The following is a 6,260-nucleotide window of genomic DNA, read 5'->3' as shown; positions in this document are numbered from 1 at the left end:
CCTCCCCCCCTCCTCCTCTTCCCCCCTCCCCCTCCTCCTCTTCCTCTTCCCGCCCTCCTCCTCTCCCCCCCTCCCCCTTCTCGTCTCCTCTCCCCCCTCTCGTCTCCTCTCTCCCCTCACCCCTCCCTCTCCTCCCCTCACCCCTCCCTCTCCTCCCCTCACCCCTCCCTCTCCTCCCCCTCCCCCCCTCCCTCCCCCCCTCGCGTCTCCTCTCCCCCCTCCCCCCTCTCGTCTCCTCTCCCCCCTCCCCCCTCTCGTCTCCTCTCCCCCCTCTCGTCTCCTCTCTCCCCTCACCCCTCCCTCTCCTCCCCTCACCCCTCCTCTCCTCCCCCTCCCCTCTCCCTCCCCCCTCCTCTTCTCCCCCTCCCCCCCTCCTCTCCCCTCCCTCCCCCCTCTCCCCCTCCCTCTCCCCCTCCCCCCTCCTCTCCTCCCTCCCCCCTCTCCCCTCCCACTCCTCCCGTCTACCCCTCATCCCCTCCTCTCCCTCCCCACTCCTCCCTCTCCCCCACCTCCTCCCCTCCCCCACCTCCCCTCCCCTCCCCCACCTCAACCTCCCCTCCCCCACCTCCCATCCCCTCCCCACCTCCCATCCCCTCCCCCACCTCCCATCCCCTCCCCCACCTCACATCCCACCTCCCCTCCACCATCTCCTCCTCCCCTCCCTATCCTCTCCTCCCCCGCTCTCCTCCCCCCACCTCCTCTCCCCCTCCCCTCCCAACTCCTCCCCCCCACCTCATCTCCCCCTCCCCCCAACTCCTCCCCCCCTCCCCCCAACTCCTCCCCCACCTCCTCCCCCTCCCCTCTCCCCCAACTCCCCTCCCCCCACCTCATCCCCTCTCCCCCCACCTCCTCCAACTCACCTCCTCCCCCCTTCCCCCACCTCACCTCCTCCCCCTCCCCTTTTCCCCCTCCTCTCCCTCCCTCCTCCTCCCCTCCCCTCTCCTCCCTCTCCCCCCTCCTCTCCCCCATCCTCCCCTCCTCTCCCCCATCCTCTCCCCCTCTCCCCCCTCCTCTCCCCCATCCTCCCCTCCTCTCCCCCATCCTCTCCCCCTCTCCTTCCCCTCCTCCCTCCCCTCCCCCTCCTCCCCCTCTCGTCTCCTCTCCCCCCCTCCCCTCCCCCCTCCCCTCCTCCCTCTCCCCTCCTCCCCCCTCCCCTCACACTCCTCCCCCCCTCCCCTCCCACTCCTCCCCTCCTACTCCTCCCCTCCCCCACCTCCTCCCCATCCCCACCTCCCCTCCCCCTTCCCCTCCTCCCCCCTTCCCCTCCCCCACCTCCCCCCTTCCCCTCCCCACCTCCACCTTCCCCTCCCCCACCTCCCCCCTGCCCCTCCCCCACCTCCCCCCTTCCCCTCCCCCACCTCCCCCCTTCCCCTCCCCCACCTCCCCCCTCCCATCCCCCACCTCCCCTCCCCCACCTCCCCTCCCCTCCCCCATCTCCCACCCCCTCCCCTCCCCTCCCCCATCTCCCACCCCCTCCCCACCTCCCATCCAAGCTCCCCACATCCCATCCCCTCCCCCTCCCCACCTCCCATCCCAGCTCCCCACATCCCATCCCCTCCCCCACCTCCTCCCCTCCCTCCACCTCCTCTCCCTCCCCCCCACCTCCTCCCCCCTCCCCCCCACCTCCTCCCCCCTCCCCTCCTCTCCCCCTCCCCCCCACCTCCTCCCCCCCGCACCATCTCCCCCTCCCCTCTTCCCCCTCCCCTCTTCCCCCACCCCTCCTCTCCCTCCCCTCCCTCCTCCCCTCCACCTCCCTCCTGCCCTCCACCTCCCCTACCCCTCTTCCCCCCACCACCCCTCCTCCCCTCTCCCCCTCCTCCCCCCTCCTCTCCCTCCTCCCCCCCTCCTCTCCCTCCTTCCCCCCTCCCTCCTCCCCCCTCCCCTACCCCCACCCCTCTTCCCCTCCTCCCCTCTCCTCCTCCATCCCCCCCTCACCCCTCCATCCCCCCCTCTCCCCCCTCCCGTCTCCTCTCCCCCCCTCTCGTCTCCTCTCTCACCTCACCCCTCCCTCTCCTCCCCTCCCTCACCCCTCCCTCTCCTCCCCTCACCCCTCCCTCTCCTCCCCCTCCCTCTCCTCCCCTCACCCCTCCCTCTCCTCCCCTCACCCCTCCCTCTCCTCCCTCACCCCTCCCTCTCCTCCCCCTCCCCTCTCCCCTCCCATCCCACTCCCCTCTCCCCTCCCATCCCACTCCTCCCGTCTCTCCCTCCCCCCCTCCTCCCTCTCCCCCCTCCTCCCTCTCCCCCTCTCCCCCCTCTCCCCCCCTCCTCCTCCCCTCCCCACCTCCTCCCCTCCCCCACCTCCTCCCCTCCCCCACCTCCCATCTCCTCCCCCACCTCCCATCCCTCTCCCCACCTCCCCTCCCCTCCCCCCACCTCCCCTCCCCTCCCCCACATCCCCCTCTCCCCCCCACCTCCCCCTCCCCCCACATCCCCCTCCCCCTCCCCTCCCCCCACATCCCCTCCCCTCCCCCCACCTCCCCTCCCTTCGCCCCACCTCCCCTCCCCTCCCCCCACATCCCCCTCTCCCCTCCCCCTCCCCCCACATCCCCCTCCCCTCCCCCCACCTCCCCTCCCCTCCCCCCCCACCTCCCCCCCCACCTCCCTCCCCTCCCCAACCTCCCCTCCCCAACCTCCCCTCCCCCACCTCCCATTCCCCACCTCCCATCCCCCACCTCCCATCCCCTCCCCTCCCCCCACCTCCCATCCCCACCCCCACCTCCCCTCCCCATCTCCTCCCTCCCTCTCCTACCTCCCATCCCACCTCCCACCCCATCTCCTCCCTCCCTCCCTCACCCCCACCTCCTCTCCCCCTCCCCCCCCCACCCCACCACCTCCTCCCCCACCCCCCTTCCCCCCCCCCCCTTCCCCCTCCCCCCTTCCCCCCTCTCTCCCTCCCTCCTCTCTCCCTCCCTCCCCCCTCTCTCCCTCCCCTCCCCCCCCCTCCCCCCTCTCCCTCCCCTCCCCCCTTCCCCCCTCTCTCCCACCCCTCCCCCCTTCCCCCCTCTCTCCCTCCCTCCCCCTTCCCCCCCTCTCCCTCCCCTCCCCCCTCTCTCCCTCCCCCCCTCTCTCCCTCCCCTCCCCCCTTCCCCCCTCACTCCCTCCCCTCTCTCCCCTCCCCCCCTTCCCCCCTCACTCCCCTCCCCCCTCTCATCCCCTCCCCCTCTCACCCCTCCCCCCCTCTCTCCCCTCCCCCCTCTCTCCCTCCCCTCCCCCCTTCCCCCCTCTCTCCCTCCCCCTTCCCCCCTCTCATCCTCCCCCCCTCTCTCCCTCCCCCTTCCCCCCTCTCTCCCTCCCCCTTCCCCCCTCTCTCCCTCCCCCTTCCCCCCTCTCTCCCTCCCCCTCCCCCTTCCCCCCTCTCCCTCCCCCTTCCCCCCCTCTCTCTCCCCCTTCCCCCCTCTCCCTCCCCCCTCCCCCTTCCCCCCTCTCCCTCCCCCCTCTCCCTCTCCCCTCACTCCCTCTCCCCTCTCCCCCTCCCCTCTTCCCCCCTCCCCCCCTCCCCCTCTTCCCCCCTCCCCCTCTTCCCCCCTCCCCCTCTTCCACCCCTCCCCCTCCTCCTCCCCCCTCCTCCTCCTCTCCCCCCTCCCCCTCTCCCCCTCCCCCTCTCCCCCCCTCCCCTCCCCCTCTCCCCCCCCTCCCCCTCCCCCTCTCCCCCCTCCCCCCCCTCTCCTCTCTCCCCCCCCTCTTCCTCTCCCCCTCCCCCTCTCCCCCCTCCCCTCCCCTCTTCCCACCTCCCCTCCCCTCTTCCCCCTCCCCCCCCTCTCCTCCCCTCCCCCTCCCCCTCTTCCCCCCTCCCCTCCCCCTCTTCCCCCTCCCCCCCCTCTCCCCCCCCCTCCCCCTCCCCTCTTCCCCCCCCTCCCCCTCCCCCTCTTCCCCCCTCCCCCCCCCTCCTCCTCTTCCCCCCTCCCCCTCCTCCTCTTCCTCTTCCCGCCCTCCTCCTCTTCCCCCCCTCCCCCTCCTCTTCCCCCCCTCCCCCTCCTCTTCCCCCCTCCCCTTCCACCCCCTCCCCCTCCTCTTCCCCCCTCCCCCTCCCCCCCCTCTTCCCCCCCTCCCCCCTCCCCCGCCCTCTTCCCCCCTCCCCCCCTCCTCCTCTTCCCCCACCCCTCACCCTCCCCCTCCTGCTCTTCCCCCCTCCCCTCCTCTGCTCTTCCCCCTCCCCCTCCTGCTCTTCCCCCCTCCCCCTCCTGCTCTTCCCCTCCTCCTCTTCCCCCCTCCTCCTCTTCCCCCCTCCCCCCTCCTCCTCTTCCCCCCTCCCCCCTCCTCCTCTTCCCCCCCTCCTCTCCCCCCCTCCCCTCCCTCCTCCCCCTCCCCCTCCTCCCCCCTGCTCCTCTCCTCCTCTTCCCCCCTGCTCCTCTCCTCCTCTTCCCCCCCTCCTCCTCTTCCCCCCTCCCCCCCTCTCCCCCCCCTCCCCCCCCCTCCCCCTCCTCCTCCCCCCCTCCCCCTCCTCCTCCCCCCCTCCCCCTCCTCCTCCCCCTCCTCTCTTCCCCCCTCCTCCTCTTCCCCCTCCTCCTCCCCCCCTCCCCCTCCTCCCCCCCCCCTCCCCCTCCTCTTCCCCCCCCCTCCCCCTCCTCTTCCCCCCCACCCCCTCCTCCTCTTCCCCCCCTCCCCCTCCTCCTCTTCCCCCCCTCCCCCTCCTCCTCTTCCCCCCCTCCTCCCCCCTCCCCCCTCCTCCCCCCTCCCCCTCTTCCCCCCTCCCCCTCCTCCTCTTCCCCCCTCCCCCCTCCTCCCCCCTCCCCCTCCTCCTCTCCCCCCTCCCCCCTCCCCCTCCTCTTCCCCCCCCTCCCCTCCCTCCCCCCTGCTCCTCTCCTCCTCTTCCCCCCTGCTCCTCTCCTCCTCTTCCCCCCCCTCCTCCTCTCCCCCCTCCCCCCCTCCCCCTCCTCCTCCCCCCCTCCCCCTCCTCCTCTTCCCCCCCTCCTCCTCTTCCCCCCCTCCTCCTCTTCCCCCCCCTCCCCCCCTCCTCTTCCCCCCCTCCTCCCCCCCACCCCCCCCTCCCCCTCCTCCTCTTCCCCCCTCCCCCTCCTCCCCCCTCCCCCTCCTCCTCTCCCCCCTCCCCCTCCTCCTCTTCCCCCCTCCCCCCCTCCCCATCCTCCTCTTCCCCCCTCCCCCTCCTCCTCTTCCCCCCTCCCCCTCCTCCTCTTCCCCCCTCCCCCTCCTCCTCTTCCCCCCTCCCCCTCCTCCTCTTCCCCCCTCCCCCTCCTCCTCTTCCCCCCTCCCCCTCCTCCTCTTCCCCCCCCCCTCCTCCTCTCCCCCCCTCCCCCTCCTCCTCTTCCCCCCTCCCCCTCCTCCTCTTCCCCCCCTCCCCCTCCTCCTCCTCCTCTTCCCCCCCCTCCTCCTCTTCCCCCCTCCCCCTCCTCCTCTTCCCCCCTCCCCCTCCTCCTCTTTCCCCCCCTCCCCCTCCTCCTCTTTCCCCCCTCCCCCTCCTCCCCCCTCCCCCTCCTCCTCTTCCCCCCTCCCCCTCCCCCTCTTTCCCCCCTCCCCTCCTCCTCTTTCCCCCCCTCCCCTCCTCCTCTTTCCCCCCTCCCCTCCTCCTCTTTCCCCCCCTCCCCTCCTCCTCTTTCCCCCCCTCCCCTCCTCCTCTTTCCCCCCCTCCCCTCCTCCTCTTTCCCCCCTCCCCTCCTCCTCTTCCCCCCCTCCCCTCCTCCTCTTTCCCCCCCTCCCCTCCTCCTCTTTCCCCCCCTCCCCTCCTCCTCTTCCCCCCCCTCCCCTCCTCCTCTTCCCCCCCCTCCCCTCCTCCTCTTCCCCCCCCTCCCCTCCTCCTCTTCCCCCTTCCCTCCTCCTCTCCCCCCTCCCCTCCCCTCCCCCTCTCCCCCCTCCCCTCCCCTCCCCCTCTCCCCCCTCCCCTCCCCCTCCTCTCCTCCCCCCTCCCCCTCCTCTCCTCCCCCCTCCTCTCCCCTCCCCCCTCCTCTCCCTCCCCTCCTCTCCTCCCCTCCCCTCCTCCCTCCTCCTCTTCCCCCTCCCCTCCTCCTCTTCCCCCTCCCCCCCCCACTCCCCTCCTCCCCTTCCCCTCCTCCCCCTCCCTCCTCCTCTTCCCCCTCCCCTCCTCCTCTTCCCCCTCCCCTCCTCTTCCCCCTCCCCTCCTCTTCCCCCTCCCCTCCTCTTCCCCCTCCCCTCCTCTTCCCCCTCCCCTCCTCCTCTTCCCCCTCCCCTCCTCCTCTTCCCCCTCCCCTCCTCTTCCCCCTCCCCTCCTCCTCTTCCCCCTCCCCTCCTCTTCTTCCCCCTCCCCTCCTCCTCTTCCCCCTCCCCTCCTCCTCTTCCTCTTCCCC

The 6,260-nt window shown here is 73.7% G+C and overlaps 1 protein-coding gene across 11 annotated transcripts in view; it reads right to left on the bottom strand.

Annotated features, from left to right (window-relative positions):
* rapgef2b (Rap guanine nucleotide exchange factor 2b) overlaps window positions 1-6,260 on the bottom strand; it is a 1,083,630-nt gene that overhangs the window by 72,682 nt on the left and 1,004,688 nt on the right. The gene's annotated exons all lie outside the window — the stretch shown is intronic.

Source organism: Somniosus microcephalus, chromosome 2 (assembly GCF_052327205.1).
Source record: "Somniosus microcephalus isolate GS21.2 chromosome 2, FLI_Smic_1.0, whole genome shotgun sequence".
NCBI classification, from domain to species: domain Eukaryota; kingdom Metazoa; phylum Chordata; class Chondrichthyes; order Squaliformes; family Somniosidae; genus Somniosus; species Somniosus microcephalus.
This window is presented reverse-complemented; position numbering and strand designations above follow the sequence as displayed.